General features: G+C 48.3%; 1 long non-coding RNA gene across 2 annotated transcripts in view; it reads left to right on the plus strand.

Annotated features, from left to right (window-relative positions):
• Positions 1–17181, plus strand: part of LOC122199479 — a 203624-nt gene extending 186443 nt beyond the window's left edge. For both annotated transcript variants that reach the window (XR_006193532.1, XR_006193531.1), the window contains exons 3-6: positions 7003–7104; positions 8569–8667; positions 16641–16772; positions 16899–17181. This is a non-coding gene — a long non-coding RNA (uncharacterized LOC122199479). The remainder of the gene's footprint in view (positions 1–7002; positions 7105–8568; positions 8668–16640; positions 16773–16898) is intronic.
• Positions 17182–17436: the final 255 nt, after the last annotated feature.

Here is a 17436-nt window from a genome sequence, read left to right on the forward strand (position 1 = left end):
ACTTTCTTATGTTTGCGAGTGGACGTGTGAAATGATGCTACTACTCTGCAAAATAGTTCAGCAGCTCTTGGAAAGTCAAACGTCTATTTACCACGTGTTACGGTTTGAACTGTAGCCCCCCCACAGAAGATATGTGGAAGCCCTAACCCCTGGTACCTATGAACTTGACCTTATTTGGAAATAGGGTCTGTGCAGATGTAGTCGAATTAAGACGAGGTCATTTGGGTGGCCCTAACCCAGTGTGACCAATGTCCTTAATATAAGAAGAGGGAAATTTAGCCACAGACACACAGGAGAGAGTGCTGTGTCATGACACAGACGAAGAGGTGAGATGGCCCAGGAAACAGAGCCTGAGCTGGAAGACGAGGCTGCCGGAAGCTGGAAGATGGAAGAAAGACTCCCCGAGAAGGTTCTGAGGCAGGGCCCTGCCGACACCTTGATTTTGGATTTCCAACCTACAGCTCTGTGCGCAACAGATTTCTGTTGTTTTAAGCCCCCCAGTTGGTGGTACTTTGTATGGCAGTCCTAGAAAACTGTATACACTTGTGACCCAGAACATCCCTGCCTAGGCACTTAACCAAGAGAAGTGAAAATACTGAGTTACACAAAAGACTTCTTTACTTACATACGAGCACAGCAGCTTTATTCGTAATAGCCCCAAATTAGAAACAATCCAAATAGCCAGTAAATAATGGATATGCAAATTGTGTTATAGCCACACAATAGAGCACTAGCCACAAATTAAAAGGAATAAACTGCCAATACGTGTGCCAACATGAATGAATCTCAAAAATATGTTGAATGATAGAAGCCAAACAAAAAGACCGCATAGCGAATAATTCCATCCATGTGAAATGCTAGAAAAGACAAATTTAATCCTTAACGACTGAAAGCAGAAGGTGGAGCTTTTGGGGCGATGGAAACGTCTACATCTTGAGTGGGGTGGCGGTTACACCGTCACATTTAAAAAACCCATGATGGGGCGCCTGGGTGGCGCAGTCGGTTAAGCGTCCGACTTCAGCCAGGTCATGATCTCGCGGTCTGTGAGTTCGAGCCCCGCGTCGGGCTCTGGGCTGATGGCTCGGAGCCTGGAGCCTGTTTCCGATTCTGTGTCTCCCTCTCTCTCTGCCCCTCCCCCGTTCATGCTCTGTCTCTCTCTGTCCCAAAAATAAATAAAAAACGTTGAAAAAAAAATTTTTTTTTAAAAATTTAAAAAATAAATAAATAAATAAATAACCCATGAAACTGAACACGTAAAGTGGGTGCATTTTGTTCTACGTACGTAAGTTATTTCTCAATAAAGTCGGCCTGAGTGGGAGAGCTATTTGCCCAGGGTCACACGGTTCTGATGGCCAAGAGGGAACATGAGTCCCGTTATCGGAGTCTTAGTTCAAGACAGCTCTTGGGAGAAAAACACCATCCCACCGGGTTTGCTGTGCGAAGCCCTTAGGTGTGCTGTATAGACCCTCTTGACACGCTTGAAAAGCTTTTCCCTGGAAGGCATTCTTTACAGCTCATCGGGGAGGATGTCTTTTCTCAAGGGCCCTGTAAGAGCACAGAAATGAAGTAAGAGCTTGACTCAAGCATTTTCAACCTGCCAGGCCCCACCGGGGGAAGGGAGGCTCAGGTGCACTTCCCTGTGGGATGGAGGGATGAGTAACTCTGGGACGTGTTGCGCACAGTGGGACACATTGTGTGGCATATACACAGGACATGCTCGACTGAATATCCTTCACTGCGCACCTCAGCAGGCCACTGTGACTGCACAGGCGCCCACACAGCCGTGAACCCCCGCTGAAGAGTATGGCTGAGAGGTCAAGAACCCCCTTTCACCCGATGCTTGCCGGGCCTCGGTTTCTTCATCTGTAAAGGGAGCACGTGATACGACTGAAATTTCACCGAGAAATAAGTGAGACAATATCTGTGGAGCACTGAACACCTCGTGGCATAAGGTCAAAGCTCCACATGTGGGGACCTGTTTTACCATTTTAATTGGCATTACCCTTCTGGCTTCATTTAAGAGTCTGCGGATGATCCAAAGGAGAAATGGAGGCGGGGAGACTGGCTGGTTATCCACTCTAGGCTTCAGAGCGAAGACGGGGCAGATGGCAGCTTTGACAGATGGCATCTGTTTCTAGAAACCATTTCTGGCAAGATGAGTCGCAAAGTGTTAACAGGATATGCTTTCTTTCTGACCTAGAAGGATGAGTGTCTTGTTAGGCCAGATCCTGGAGGACCTTGAGTGCCGGGGTAAAGGCTTTGTTTTGTATTCCATGTACCGTGTTGCAGTGGTGGACCACAGAGCATCCTGGAGTAAGGAGCGACCGGGCAAAGATGAACCGAGGATATCAACAAGTCAAATGAAATTTACTGGGAAAAATACAGTCTGTGTCCCTATGATCTCAGCTCACAGAAGCCTTCATCCAGAGTCTCCACCAGGACCAGGGGTTCTGGGAGGGAATGTTTGGAGGGGTCTTGGCTGGGCAAGCACTCTTTGGGACCAGCTTCCTCCTGGGGCTGCTCTGGCCTGAGCAGGCACGGCTGAGCCACAGGATGGGTTTCTGCTGGAGCCCTGGGTCACGGCAGCCCCAATCCCAGCCCCAATCCCCACCTGCAGAGGTGCCCAAGAAGCAGGCCGAGGATTGGCAGCGAGGGATGTGTGTGCCTGCACATTTCTCTGAATCAACCGTGATGTGAGTGCAAGACCAAGCTTCCTGCAGACCCTGAACATCCTTGACTGGATGTGCTTTTGGGTTTGTGGACAGAGAATTACTGGTTTTCGTCTCCTTTTTCTCTTTCCCTCCCTTAACTTCCCCAGTACTACATGCATGCGACAACCAACAGCATCCGTGTATATGTGGTACAAAGCAGAAGCGTGGCTTCAGCCTCCATGCTTGCCCTGGATGCCCTCCCCCCTCCCCTCGTGCGGGGGTAACCACTATTAACAGTTTGGTGCACAGCTCATGCATTTACATGCATATATGTCCGTATCCAACTATAGAGCTTTGTTAGCATAAATGGAACCATCCCATACAGAGCGTTCTCCACCTTGCTTTCTCGCTTGGCAGCTTTCCACAGCAGCATATATAAATTCACTTCTTTCCTTCTGATGGAAGCAGAGTATTTCATACTTTGCACGGACTATAATTTCTTTAACTAGCTTCCTGCTGATGAGTATTTATGCCATCCCCACCTCTTTCGAGACTACAAAGCATGGGTTTTTCTTTGCAAAGCTCTGGGGAAGGCAGGAGGCCGCCCGGCACTGAGCCCTAGCTCTGCACAAGGGACCTCCTCGGTCATCATCTTTTTCTTTTTCCATGCTCTGCTTCAGGCTTCCCCTCGTCTCAGCCTCTCCTGCCCTCGGCCTTAATAACATGTGACACTTGGCACAAGAACTACAGAGCCAAGGAGGAGCTCCACTCTGTCTCTGATGCGCTGTGTTTCTTTAAGTGCTCTTGTTAATGTTCCATGATGGATGGCGGTGAAACCTGGGAAATGTACCAGCCTGGATTCTTAAAGTATCTGCTCGCGCTAACTTAATGTATTCATTTATTCAGTGTGACAGTAAAAGAGGGGAAAAAAAGTACTGTGAATGCAGAGGCGAGCTCCAAAGGGAGGTAAAGGAGGACAAGAGGGAGAACATTAACATTTATTAGATCCCTAGTGAGTGCCAGGCATTTTAGATTGTGTGCTCATGAATACTCCTCGTGTACCCAGGATGTTGCTATCGATATCCTCATTGTGCGGATGAGAAAACTGAGGCGCGGCCACTTGCCCAAAGAACTACAGACAGGCAGAGCTGGGATTCAGAAGCTAGACGTGCTTGGCATCACCTCACGCTTTTCCCATCCAACTCTGCCGCCCTGGGTGCCGCATTATTGGAAGACATCAGAGATAATGAGGCGTGACAATAATAGCGAACACTTGCTGGGCGCTTACTACGTGCCAGGCACCATTCTAAGCCCACGACGTGCATGAACACATTTCTGGTCGTGGGAGGTAGTGAGCCACTCTTGTACCCATTTTACAGACAAGGAACACAGGCTGAGAGAGCTTATGTAACTTGCCCATGGTGACATAATCCTAGCTAGCAGAGCTGGGACTTGAATCTGAGCAGGTTGGCCCCAGACCCTCTGGATGACCCAACAGGACAGACCTTTAGGGGGGATTGCAAAGATCAGACGGCAGCTTCCCATTCCTCTGGGCTACTGGCTGGAAAGATTGTCCAGCTGCTCTCTTGGTTTCTAAGGAGTCAGGAGTCTGATGGGGGCTGGGGGCGGGGTTACCTGGAGAAGACTTTTCTGAGTAGGGGCTCGAAGGTGTCAGTGGCCCTCCTACACCCTGGTTATCTCACATCACCGTCTCCAGCTACCTTTCTCTCCAAATAGCAAACAAATGACAGAAGGCAGAGCACAGAGGGACTGTGTGGAGGCACCAAATTTCCAGGGAAAATGGCTGCAGCAGCTGCAGAGTCGATTCTCAGGGACGAAGTCCCATCCCCCATCTCAGGAGAGTCTATCTTACGTGTTTTCATGGAGCTTTGCACTGTACTGGACTCTGCAGCTCAGCATTGATCTCACAGAGGGACCCGAAAATGCAAAGTGCTGGAGACGGGAGGTAGCTTGGTTCATTTGGGGAACAGAAAGAAGGCTTCTGTGGTGAAGTGCTGTGAGCAAGGGAGCCAGACTGGGCTGAGACTTGCAGGCTGGGATTTCCCTCCAAGTTGGAAGGGAAGACGTCGGGGGGGGCGGTTTGAATAGGGGAGCGATTTTATTTGCTTCACGTTTTAATGTCAAGCCCCTGGCTGCTGAGGAAGTGGACAAGAGAGGAAGCAGGGTGACTTTGTCAGAGGCTCAGTGCTTCCCAATATGACTCGGGCACCGGGCAGCACCCACCTCACCTGGGAGTGCGCTTGAAATGCGGACCTTCAGGCCTCACCCCAGACCCACTGACTCGGAATCAGAGAGAAGCACTGCTCTAGAGAGAGAGGTGATGGTCTCTGGACTGAGGTGGGGACAGGGGAGAAGCTAAGAAGTGATCAGATTCAGGCTGTATTTTAAATGTAAGGCGGACAGTGTTTGCTAATGATTTGGGTGTGGGGTGTCTGGCAGACAGAGGAATTACTGGCTGTCACCTAGGCTTTCAGCCTGAGCAACCGGGTGAATGGAGGCACCATTTACTCAAGATGGAGAATGCCAGGGAGGGAAGGCCCATGGCGGGGAGGGGGACACCTGAGTTGTGTCTTGACTGTGATACATCTGAGACACCCTCTAGACACCCAAGTGGTGCTGTTAGCTCTCCAGATCCAGAGCTGAGGGGAGAGGTCAGGGCTGGGGATATAAATCTGACTGTAAGAAATCCATGGGGAATTCTCACAAGTATGAGTAGAATAGAGTAAGGCCAAGGACTGAACCTAGACTTTCAATATTTAGAGTCAGAAAAAGGGGGAGAGCCTAGGGCAGATTAGGAGAGCCACCATCATGGCCACTCCTTTTTAAGGACATAACTTACGGCAGGTGCATAAGTATGTTGTTAGCTTGTTTGTACGTCTCCACTGAGCAGGTAGAACTTGTTTTACACATCGAATATGCAAAAAGGTACAAAAACAAGTGTGAAGTTCAGAGAGGGTAGGTATGGAGCTGAGGATCTGAACTCAGGTCAATTTTCAATGTCTGTGTTCTTTTGACTCTATGCCCCCATCCGGGGCTGATCTTCACGTGGATTCTATATATGAGGGAAATGCGCCTATGTCTGAATTGTTGCCCATTTCCCACCATCCTGTGCTGCCCACCCCCGTAGGCTCTCTGAATGCACTCCAGTCCTGTATCCCGAGAGGGCCAGGAACACGTGAGTTGGTGACAGCAGACAGGTTAGACCAGATGGGGAGGACCTTGCATAAAAGACGGTGCTCATGTCTCTCAACACTCAAGCAAGCTTCATCGGCTGCCCTGAGGCTCCAGGGCAGGCAGGAAGTGAGGAAGGGAAGCATGAAGAAGAGCCGGTGTTCCAAGAGGATTAGACAAACAATAGGTCCAAACAATAAGGCCTCCCCAGGGAGAGGAGCCCAGGGTAACAGAGCAGCTTTCTGGATACATCATTAGATCAAGGACAGAAGCACTGAGTGGTATATATTAGATCTGGGGCACAGCCGAGGACTTGGACTGGGAACATAGTCCAACATCAGGTATTATTAATAATGAAAGCTACTACTATTTACCAAGCCCTTACTGTGTGCCAGGTACTATGCTAAGGACTTTTATATGTGCTACTGACATTTAGTCCCAAACAATAGCAGCAGAGTTTTTACTCTGTTAGACATTATGCATTTGTGAACTCGCTTCATTTCCGCAAGTCTATGAGGCAGATACTGTTCCATTTTACAACTTAAGATGCCTGAAGTACAGAGAAGTTGAGTAGCTTTCCCAAGGTCGCACAGCCAATAAATGGCAGAACTAGGATTTGAACCTAGGCTGTCTGACTCCAACTTTAGGCTTTTAACTGCTACTCTATAGTGAGCACTTTACACAGAGAAACTCACTTAATCATCATGACAACCACATAGGTACCATTATTATCTTCATTTTATATATGAGGAAAGTGAGTCTTAGAAGGCTGTGTGATTTGTTCCAGGCCACATAGCTGGGAGGCAGGGGAGGTGGATTACGGATACCCAAGTCCAAACTTTGAACAACCAGCCATAGCACCAGAACCATGCCACCTGGCCAAAGGTGGAGTCGGCAAAGAGGATGCTTCATGCGGAGCCCTTTGAGCATGGAAGTCAAAGTCCTTGAATCCCTTACTGAGGATCAGATGGGCTCTAGCACCAATGACCCCAGCAAAGTGCAGATGTGGTCTCTTATTGTCTCACAAGAGCTAATTGCACTCGTTCTTTCCAACTCTGCATTCGCTGCATTATGTTGGTTGCTTAAAATCAGCTACAGTGGGAGTGATTACACCATGGAAATCAGCAAGTGCTACAAATCAAGGATTTTTTTTTTCCAGAGAGCCGATGTACCAGAATACCACTGATTAGACTTGAGCTGACATTTACAATCAAGTGTGCTCCGTTGGGGCCAGAGGAGGGTTGTGGAGTCAAAAAACCAGGTACATCTCTCCAGTGGCCCTAGGGGAGGCAGAAATCAGTAAAAACATTCTATAAATGCATACCTAGTGTTCAAGAGTGCTCTGTTGTCATGAAATTAGGCCATGAAACTATATCAGTGACTTTTAACAGACACGCCTCTGATCCTGTGAACCTTATATAGTCCAGTGGGTAAGATGGATTAAAAAAAAGGAGAAATGAAGAAATGTAAGCATACATTTTCAAGTTGTGTCATCGTGAAGGAAATAGAGGAGAATCTAGTTGGATAAGGAGGTAAGGAAGGCGACTGTAAGGGGTTGGACTTTAAACCAGAGATCTCTGGGATGAAAAGAAGCCAGCAAGACCCAGGAGACAGAGGAATGCATGTGAAGTTCAGGTGCTGGGAAGAAACTTGGCAAATGTTGGAGGCCAGCTCAGGTGCAGTGGGTGGTGGGCGAGGGAGAAAAAGAGCACAAGATATGGCTAGATGGTGTCCTGTGCACCATGGGAAAGGGTGTGGTGCAGTGGGAAGCTATCAGAGAAGGGTTTTGGGTGGGAGTTAGGTCAGGTTGGCGACATGTTTCGGTTTCTCGTAATGAAAGAATGCCTTTGGTGTGGGTATGGAAAGTAGACTGGCGGGAGGGTGTCGGAGCAGAAGGAGGGAGATCTCTTAAGAGGATATGGTAGGGATTCAGGCAAGAGACGATGGCAGCCTGGACTAGATGGGGACACATTTGAGATGTATTTCAGGAGGCAGAATCATTAGAACAAGCTGATGGACTGATATGGCCTTTAAGGCGAGAGAGAGGGTAGAAACAAGGATGTGTCCCTGGTCTAAAGCTCAGTTTCCTTAAGACACTGAAGACAAGAGGCCTGAACCAGACTCCCTGAGTTCAAATCAAGACCATCCCTCTTCCTAGCCCAGTGGCTAGTGACTCAAGTGACTCAACCCCCAAGGGCCTCCGTTTCCCCATCAATAAGATAGAGTTCTTCCTTCACAGGGTTGTTGTGAGGTTTCAATGAGTTATTTTGGATAACGTGCTTGATATAATACATGAATACAGCGAGAACTATGTGAAAAAAAGAATTATTGTCATTATTATTAGTCTATTGATAGTTTTTCTGTCTGCCATCAAGAGATTGAGTCTTGCAAGGCAAACAAGTCTTGTTTGGAAAGAAAATGTTCTGGAGTGAGTACCGCAGGCGTCCCTCTTTCCCTGTGTTTGTGTTCCCTTCCCCTGCGTGAGTTTGGCAGGAGAAGCTGTTCAAAATAAACACAGGTCCGGTGCCCCAGAAAATATCAGGTTAGGCAGCACAGCAAAGGCCAGACACACACCCCTGTTGGACAGGACAGGAGCAAACAGGCTTGCTTTATGCTGACCTCGCCAGCTCGCTGCGTCCCAGGGGCTGCCCAGCAGGGTGGGCCACTTTGGCAGGTGGGGCCATCATCTGCAACTCATCACCTGTGTTGTCTGGTCCCTCTGCAGGTGTGGCATGGAGTGAGTCACCACGGTCATTCACCACTTCCTGGCCTGGACATTGTGATTCACAGGCTCTTGAACCTGATATCCAGGCAGCAACAAGAGGTGGGGTCTGGAAGAAAGCAAGTGGACAGTGGGCGACAGTGCAACTAAGCTATGTCAGGAGTAATTGGAGGTCTGCAGGGCCCTGGGGAGGAGAGAAAGGCAAGCACATGGGGGAGGGGATGGCAGATCCTAACCGAAGCCGGAGATTCCCAGCTACCTCCAGCCTCAGACGCCTCAACTCAGGGTTTCTCAGCCTCCTGGACCCATGTCCAGCCTGGAAGATTTGGACAGGGCATGTTACAAAAGTGATCAGTAACTCTGCTTGCTTTCTAAATGTAAAATGACAATATTGAATATAATTTCTAAACCGTATATGTCTGCTACACGGTTCTGATATGAGCGTGAAGGGGCGTGGCTCCAGTAGAGAATGGAGAGTTGCCTTCTGATTATGGTGGTGGTAATAATAGCCATTTTCTGTGCAAATCTCTAATAACTGAGGGAAAACGGAGCTTTTACGCAGTATCAGTCTTTTCTTTTAAAATTGTAAAATGTACGTAAGGGGTGCTTGGGTGGCTCAGTCAGTTACGCCTCCAGCTTTTGATTTTGGCTCAGGTCAAGCTCTCACGGTAACGTGGGTTCGAGCCCTGCATCGAGCTCCATGCTGACAGGGAGGAGCCTGCTTGGGATTCTCTCTCTCTCCCTCTCTCCTGCTATCTCTCTCCCTTGCCCTCAGAAACAAATAAATAGAACTTTAAAAAGATAAGTTAACCCGTCACCACCATCCATCTCCAAAACTTTTTATCTTCCCAAACTAACACCGGACCCATTAACCAATAAACTTCCTACTCCCCCACCCCCACTCCTAGCCCCTGGCAATCACCATTCTACTTTCTGCCTCTGTTGATCTGACTATTCAAGATACTTCGTAGAGGTGGAATTATACCATATTTGTTCTTGTCTGCCTGTTTCATTTAGCACAGTGTCTTCAAGGTTCATCCACATTGTAGTGTGGTGTCAGAATTGCATTCCTTTTTAAGGCTGAATAATATCCCACAGTATAGCCCATGGATATACCACATTTTATGTATCCCTTCACCCACTGATGAACCCTTGGGTTACTTCCACTCTGGGGCTGTTGTTGCAGTGTAGGTCTTGAGGCTAGGTTTGATGACATGATTCGAAGTCAAAACAGCCTATAAAGTAAGAGGCGTGAGTATCTTTTGTTTGTGCAGTGTTTTTAACTTGTCCGAAGGCTTTTGAAACTAAGGTGTGGCAGAATAGGAGTTTGAAGGCCAGGTGGGCCTGGGTTGTGATCCTGGCTTTGTCCCTTACCAGTTGTATGACTCGGCACAAGGTCCTTAGATGTGCTGTGTCTCCGCGTCCTTATGTGCCAAGCAGTGAGACGATTATGCCTGGGATGGACAGTTATTGTGACAGTAAATAAGAGAGCAAGTGTGAAAATGTTGAGCAGAGGTCCGCCACTTGTATTTAATAGATGCCATTGTTAATTTCATGTTATTTCATTTCATCCGTCCGATTCAAATGAGAATTTGTGGTTAGATAGGGTGTGTGACATTTGTCTCATATAATGGGTAAGGACACGAAAACAGTTGATTAATGGCAAAGGTCAGATTGGAACCCTGTTCTCCTGTTTGTCACGTGAGGGATGATCACAGAGCAAAGCACATTTAATTACATGTCAAACCCCGATCGATTGCCAGGGCTGCCTGGAATGTAGTTGAAGAGTTTTGTGCTTGGTTAGCAATGTCTGCCACAGGTATGGGAATGAGGACTGGGCCACGGCAGCCGCACACATGTCTCCTACCTCTGGCCTCGATGATAGTTTCTGTCATTTTAAAAATCATTATTTTTTAAACTTCTGAAGGGAAGGAACCTCTGCTGTGTATTTTTAAAAAAACATGTTCATTGCAAAGATAATAGAAAAAAAAAAATGATTGCATAGATGTTAGATTTCTAGTTTGCCTACCATCAAAGACCAGAAGGTTGTTGTCCAAAGCGATTAAGAGCAATATTATGATTGGCAACTGATCCCACGCCAGAAGGGTACTTGCTGTTGTCAGAGTCCCTCTGGATTTCAGAGTAAAGAGGCAGCCTTCCCAAGGAGGCCTCGTTTCCCACCCACACTTCAAGGATGGCCCCAGGAGCCAGGCAGTGGGATGGTCTGATAGAAACTGATTGGTAAGATCCATTGTTGCATGTAGGATCAGACAGATCCCTGTGTCCTCAGGGAAAGAGTGGCGATTATCCTTCCACCTGCCTTTCAACCTTTCAGACCCCAAGTGAGCCTCATGGCCCCTGTCTGTCCTTCCTGCTAACCACCATGTGCCAAGTAGCTGCAGGGATGTTGTGTGACCCTGCGCAGTTGGCACCCCAGAGGCACCGGTCAGTCCTGCCCTTGAGCCTCCTTTCCATGTAGTCACGTTCTGGTGATGACGCTGTACCATTGGCTCAGGGATTCCCTTTGTGGCACAAGGGTTCCGTACGGCAGCACCTCCCTGCATCAGCCATGCCTGAGACACTCACACCCGAAGTCCAGTGGCAAGCGGACTATGCATTTTGGACCTTCCCTAGCCTGGTGTGCCCTCCTCTGGCTGCATTACTGCCTGATTTCGTGTACGTGTAACCCGATGCCAGCCGGAGCCCTCTCCATTCACAGGGCCAGACACCATTAGCTTGAACTCCACCTTCCATACCCAGAGGAAAACCAAAGGTCTCCTCAATTTCAGTCAGTTCCTGACTGGGGTCCTGGTAAAAGAGCCATTGGCACAGTCACCTCACGTCACACGCTGTTGCCTCCTTAGTTGAATGGTCGTCTTCCCACATGCCCGTGTTGATTCTGCATCATATTTCCGGGTTGGGAACCCCGTCCCTTTCACACCAAGCCTACGAAAGCATATGAAAAATTTGCTGGTGAGACAAAGAAAGGGTACGTATTTCAGAAATGTGTTAGTTTCATATTGAATAATGGGCACTGTGTGTGGTAAATAAAAATGACAAAAGCTGACGTTTATGGGGTGCTGATCATCATAGGAGGCACCGTGTGAGTACTGTATATACATGACCTGATTTGATGGTCTCCATCACCCTATGGATTAGACATATTGTTATGCCTACTTTACAAATAAAACGGAGGCTTAGAAGGGATAAGAAACTTGTTCAAGATTACACAGCCTGGAAGTAGCAGGGCTGAGGAGTCAGACTCAGGCAGTCTGGTTCTAAGCCTGTCACCCCAACTGCTCCCCTGGTCTCCAACCTCCCACTCTGACTGGCTTGGATTTTTCACTGTCTGCTTTACCACACAGCTCTCTAGCCTCACACCAGCCCCATAACAGATTCTCTTTTCTTCCCATTCTCAGTCCTCAGCCGCATCTCCTTCCTTCCAACTGAGCATGAAGACTCCTGTACTTTCTCCTTGTGTTATTGAGAACAATTCTAGGCTCCCCAGCCCTTTGTTCCCAGCCTCCTCTTCTATGTCAGATTCCATCAACGTTCTCGGCAGAAGAGAAGGCTTTGTGTGTAATCGCATCCACACACCTTTGAGGTTAGGGGCGTGGACTCATAATACGCACGTTTTCTGCTACGAGGCAGGGATGACAAGTGTGTGGCATGTGGCTACCACTCCCCGCTCCCATACCCGTGGCAGACATCACAAATTAATGACAGCACGCCTTCCTGTGGAGCTTGGACGCAGTTTCGGTACCCACGGCACAGAGCCCCAGCAAGCCATCGCCAGCTGATCTGGCCAGTTGCATAAAATGAAACCTGCTTCCTTCCCTCCCATCTGGCAAAGCCATGACTGTACAGAAATGAGACCAGGCTGCCCTTCAAAGGGAAAGGCAAAACCCAACTTTAGTCATTAGAAGAGACTGGACTTGAACGATGGGCCTTCTACTGGCCCTCAACTCCTTTCTCTGGCCTCTCTCTTCAGCCTAGTCTGTTTTAGTTGAAGGCTCTTTTGGGTGAGAGAAGAAAGTTGACTCCTTGTCACATGGGTGCACGTCTCACAGCTGGATAGGTGCCAAGGATTTCCTGTAACAGTATGGGGGCAGCTATGAGGACTCCAAACTGAAGCCAAACCAGATTCGCCAGTTTCCTAGCACTGCCTGAGTCTCCCTGTTGCTATCTCAGAGTCTGTAGTGGTCATGTTACATGTCCGATCCTGGTCATGACTGGTCTGCAAGACATAAATGAGGAGCTCGTGAGTCCAGCCTTAATTTAGAGCCGTTTAGAGAAGCATCCCTCCCCCACCCCTACCACCACAAGTCAATGTGGTGGTGACAGGGTTAACCAGAGAAGTGAGTCTCCCAGAGGAGAGTGAGTCTGTCATCCTTAGATGTGGCAAGCTTTAAAAAAGGGTGAATTATAGAACTCTGAATCTCATTAGAAACTGAGAGCCAGACAGCATTCAATTCTTGAGCTTTAGTTTGCCTGTGTTTGAACCAGTACATCCCAAGAACTTCAAGATGCCAGGAAGCTCTTGCCATGGAAGAGAATGTTGGCCTCCACCTGCCCAAAGAAGGAGGAATTGATGAACATTTACTGAGCACCTACTGTGTGCCTGCAATGTACAAGACATGTTTATATCCATTCCCACGTTCAAACTTCAGAACGGTTAAATGGGGGATAGATTATCCCTCCCTCACACAAGAAATACCTAGAACTCAGAGAAGTTAAGGAACTCGCTGAAGCCACATAGCTTGTGAGTAGCAGAAATGGAATTCAGATCCTTGTGAATGCATCGCTGAGGCTTGAAAGCCAAAGAGCTTATCACCTGTATTTCCTGTGGGGGCTCGTCGGGGAGAGGCAGTCCCAGGCGTGAGAGGCTGAGCTGAAGGACTGAGCAAAGAGAAAGCCATTGTGGAGACCAGCACCAAGAGAACAACAATGAGCACTTAACCCCAAGAAAACCAGAGGCATGCTTGCATCCACTCCAGGGACAGCAGCTCCTACCTTGTGGCTCTTGGAGCTCCCTGGGCTGCAGATGACCAAATGGAGTCCTCTTTCTCTTCAGCTCACCATGACCCAGGAGTCCCTTTGGGCCTCTGGAGCAGATGCCGTTTTCAAGGCTGGGAAGGAAGTGGGACAGGATCTAGGGAGTGGCTTCCTGACACCCCTGCTCATGGCTGATGAGCCAAGAAGAAGCTTGGGGCTTGTTCATTCTAAGGAACTGGCCCTTTTGTAAAATGAAGATATATTAATATTTACCTGGAAAACTTGTCACTCATATTAAAATCAATATATGTAAAAGCCTTAAGAGATTACCGATACCCCACTGCCCTTACTGTTATTATCTCTTGATTTCTGATTCATTAAGATATAGATTTGAGGATAAATCTATCTCAAACATCTCACCATCAAAAGTATTTATCATCTCCTCTGGGAAGAGCAGAAAGGCATGACAAAATCAATTTAACAATGAAACATTTGGCAGAGTGTTCTCATCACTGTTCTTATAAAGAGCTTTTTTAATCAACCAAAGTATAGTATGGGAATGTATTTATGATCAATTATGGGCATAATTGAAGATTTCGTCATCCCATGATTATGAATTGCAACGTAATTTCAAAGAATGAAATAGCAGCAGCAGCAGCATCACCATTATCCCATCATCACTATGACAGTCTTCCATCTACGGAATTGGACCCTCCACATGCCTACAAATGAGGTACCGTCAGCCTCCTTGTGCAAATAAAATAAAACTGGGTCTTCTTTCTGCAAAGCTACATAACCGTATAGCTTCAAATGGCAAAGTCTCAGGACTAGAATTTGAACTTTGTTCTCTCTGATTCTAAAAGCATGCGCTTTCCCCACTGTATCAGCTGGCTTCCAGTATCTCATATCTTTTTTCACTGGCCCCACCAGCCAGTGAGACCAGCCCCACTGACTCAGGTGGTCTGGATTGGGGCCCAACACATACAGCGGAAGCCGGGTGCCCTTCCATCAGCATCTGGGATAGTGTAGAAAGGCCACCTTAAGCCTTTGCAAAAACCGATGGTCACCCTGATGCCATCACAGGGCACAGCCCCTACCTGGCTAGGTGTTTGTCACAGTGCCTCCTCCAGCAGCCTGTAAGCAGTAGAAGATAGCCACCACTGAGCATGGCTGTCATCAAGGGAGGTGACAGCTCGCACGTGGGAGGCTGGAGCCTAGGAAGTTTGCTTTTCCCCTGTAGCTGGCAGCCTTCCAGGTAGCTGGTAGAACTTGGGGTGTCCTGATGCAGGCATAGAGCTGAGATGCTGCCTCCCTCCCAGTCTTTGCCTCCACCTCCCTATGCTTCTTTGAGTTCCTAGACTATGCTGTGCTCTTTTCTAGCTCAGGACCTCCACACATGCGGGCCTGGAAGGCTCTTCTTGCTCACTACACACAGCTACCTCCATATCCACCTTTATACAGCTTAATGAGGCTCTACCCTGGCCTCTCAAATTAGAATCAACAAGGAAGTTAAATAATTAATTGATTAATTTTCAAAAAGATGACGTTCAGGCCTCACCTTAGACCAACTGAATCAGAATTTCTGGGAGTGAGTCCCTGTCTCCAGGTTATTTTTATATGCAGCCAGTGTTGAAAACTGATGATTCTAGCTATTTCCACTTGATTCAAATGTCACTTCCTCCAGAAACCCTTCCCCAGTCTAGCTCCCACACCACCACAGGGCCCCCATCTTCAGACTAGAAGAAGCCGGTCAGTCTCCCAAGAAGCTGTTAGCTCTTGGGCAGAGTGACCCAATCCGCCATGTTTACTGCCTGGGCCTCACAGCCAGTGTCATGTATGCACCTAGGAAGGACGTGTTCTGATTGGCTGGCTGATGGAAGGAGACCAAACAGACATTCTGAAATTCTGCCATTATTCACTGATACTTATTCACAGGATACTTGCCAGATCCCGTGCTGGGCCCTGGGGATTTAAGGCTCAGTACAACATGGCCCTTGATCTTGAGATGCTCAAAGTCAGACAGGGAAGACAGACGTGTGAACAAATAGTTATGATATGACATCTGACTAGAGGCACAGATGGAAGGTTGACAATGTCTTCAAGCCTGAGGACCCCAGTTGGGACACCTGTGGGTATGCCTTGAGGGCACCCGGAGGTGGGGAAAGAGCGTGAAAATGAGGAGGCAGCTCAATTGGTGACTTGTAGGATCCAGGACTGGGGCTGGGGGAGCTGGGGGAGCTGGGGGGGAGCTGGGGGAGGAATTTGCTGGGTGCTTGTTAAGAGCTTGTTGAGCGAATTGATGAATAAATGATTGAATGAGGCCGATCAGTGCCTAGTCTCAGGAACTGGGGAACTCACCGGGCAAATATCAATGTGTGTTTTTTAGATTTCTTTGCCATGAGATTAGTTAAAAGAACACAGTTTGTAAAACAGTGACCCACGGGCTTCAGGCCTGGAGCAGTGTCATGGTTAAAAGAACATTTCAGAGGCCAAAAGGAACTTGAACAAAACTCAAGTCCTTTATTTGTATTTCCCAAACACAGTGAAAGAGACTGAAAATCCACTGTGATGCGTCTCAGGGTGTCTGTTGGCTTATTTTTCGGCACTCCCATCCACTGCCCTTACCCCTCTCAGTGCCCCTGGAGCCCATCTTAGCCAAAACCTCCCCAGTTCCCCCAGCCCAGACCCCCAGGCCCACCGAGCGTCTCCTCTCTCCCTGTCCTCCTGCATCCAAGAGGACACCTCTGGGGAGGAGAGAGGACAGAGGCAGGAGGGAATCTGAGCAGGCAGAGCAGGAAAGGAAACACTTTAAAATGTACCAAAGAGAACTTTTTTTTGATCAAATATAAGTAAGGTCTGCCCTTCCCATGTGAAATGCTATTCCATCAACTGCCTCAAAAAGCAACCTTGGGTTCTACAGCCCAGTGATTTGAAGTGTGTCTGCAACTCTCATACCCAGTAGTGGGATATGAGACAGGGAAGACAGAGAGTACGGTATGCACTCTGGGAATGAGTGGGTATGCTCTCATACCGTTTCAGTCTAGGGTGAGATCCCCCTCTTTCTGTCCCTCCTCATTTAGGCCTTTCACTGAGCCCTGCTTCCAGGCTGAGTTGGGGAAGGGGACACTGAGCCACCTTGCCCGGGTGCCCAAGCTGTGGCTGCCCAGAATTCAGGCTCTTTCCTGTCAACTCATCTGCTCGCAGAATCAGAGGTGAGACCACTGGCTCCCTGCCTCCCTCCGCTGGGGTATTAAATAGGATTCTGGGGAGGCAGGACATTTGCAATGGAGAAGAGCATCCCGATTCGTTCTTATCAAGTGATTCCATCTATGCTTCAGGCCTATGGGAGACAGTTAGGAAAACTGGGGATTTCCTCTACTCTCCATCTTCTTGCGGGGCCAGCACAATGAAGGACGAGCAGATGGACAAGTGGGCGAATGGAGAGATGGACAAGTGACCACCGCACACGGCAATCAGAGAGGCAGACAGCTCCAGCCGATGCAGGAGAACAGCAGCACAGAGAGGTGCAGCCGGCAGCTAAAGATGTATTGAACTGCCCCTTGGTGTCCGAGCTATACCGGGCCATTCCGTATGAAAGGCCATTGAACGGCACAAGACATCTGCAAGGTGGGCTCCAGAGCGCTGCCCGTGTCCCACAGGCTCCAGACATGTCAGAGCCTATGTGCGCGGCCACCTCCTTGGTTCTCCTCAGCTCCATTTCACCTGGCTTGCCTATTCCTAAGCCCTCAGTGACCTTTCTCATCTCTTTCTCTCTTCCTTCACTTATTCATTTGAAACAGCTCTACCACTTGCTGGCTGTATAGCCTTGGACAAATTACTTATCCTCTCTGGGCCTCAATGTTAACATCCGTCAAA

This window comes from Panthera leo, chromosome D1 (assembly GCF_018350215.1).
Source record: "Panthera leo isolate Ple1 chromosome D1, P.leo_Ple1_pat1.1, whole genome shotgun sequence".
In the NCBI taxonomy this organism is placed as follows: Eukaryota; Metazoa; Chordata; class Mammalia; order Carnivora; family Felidae; genus Panthera; species Panthera leo.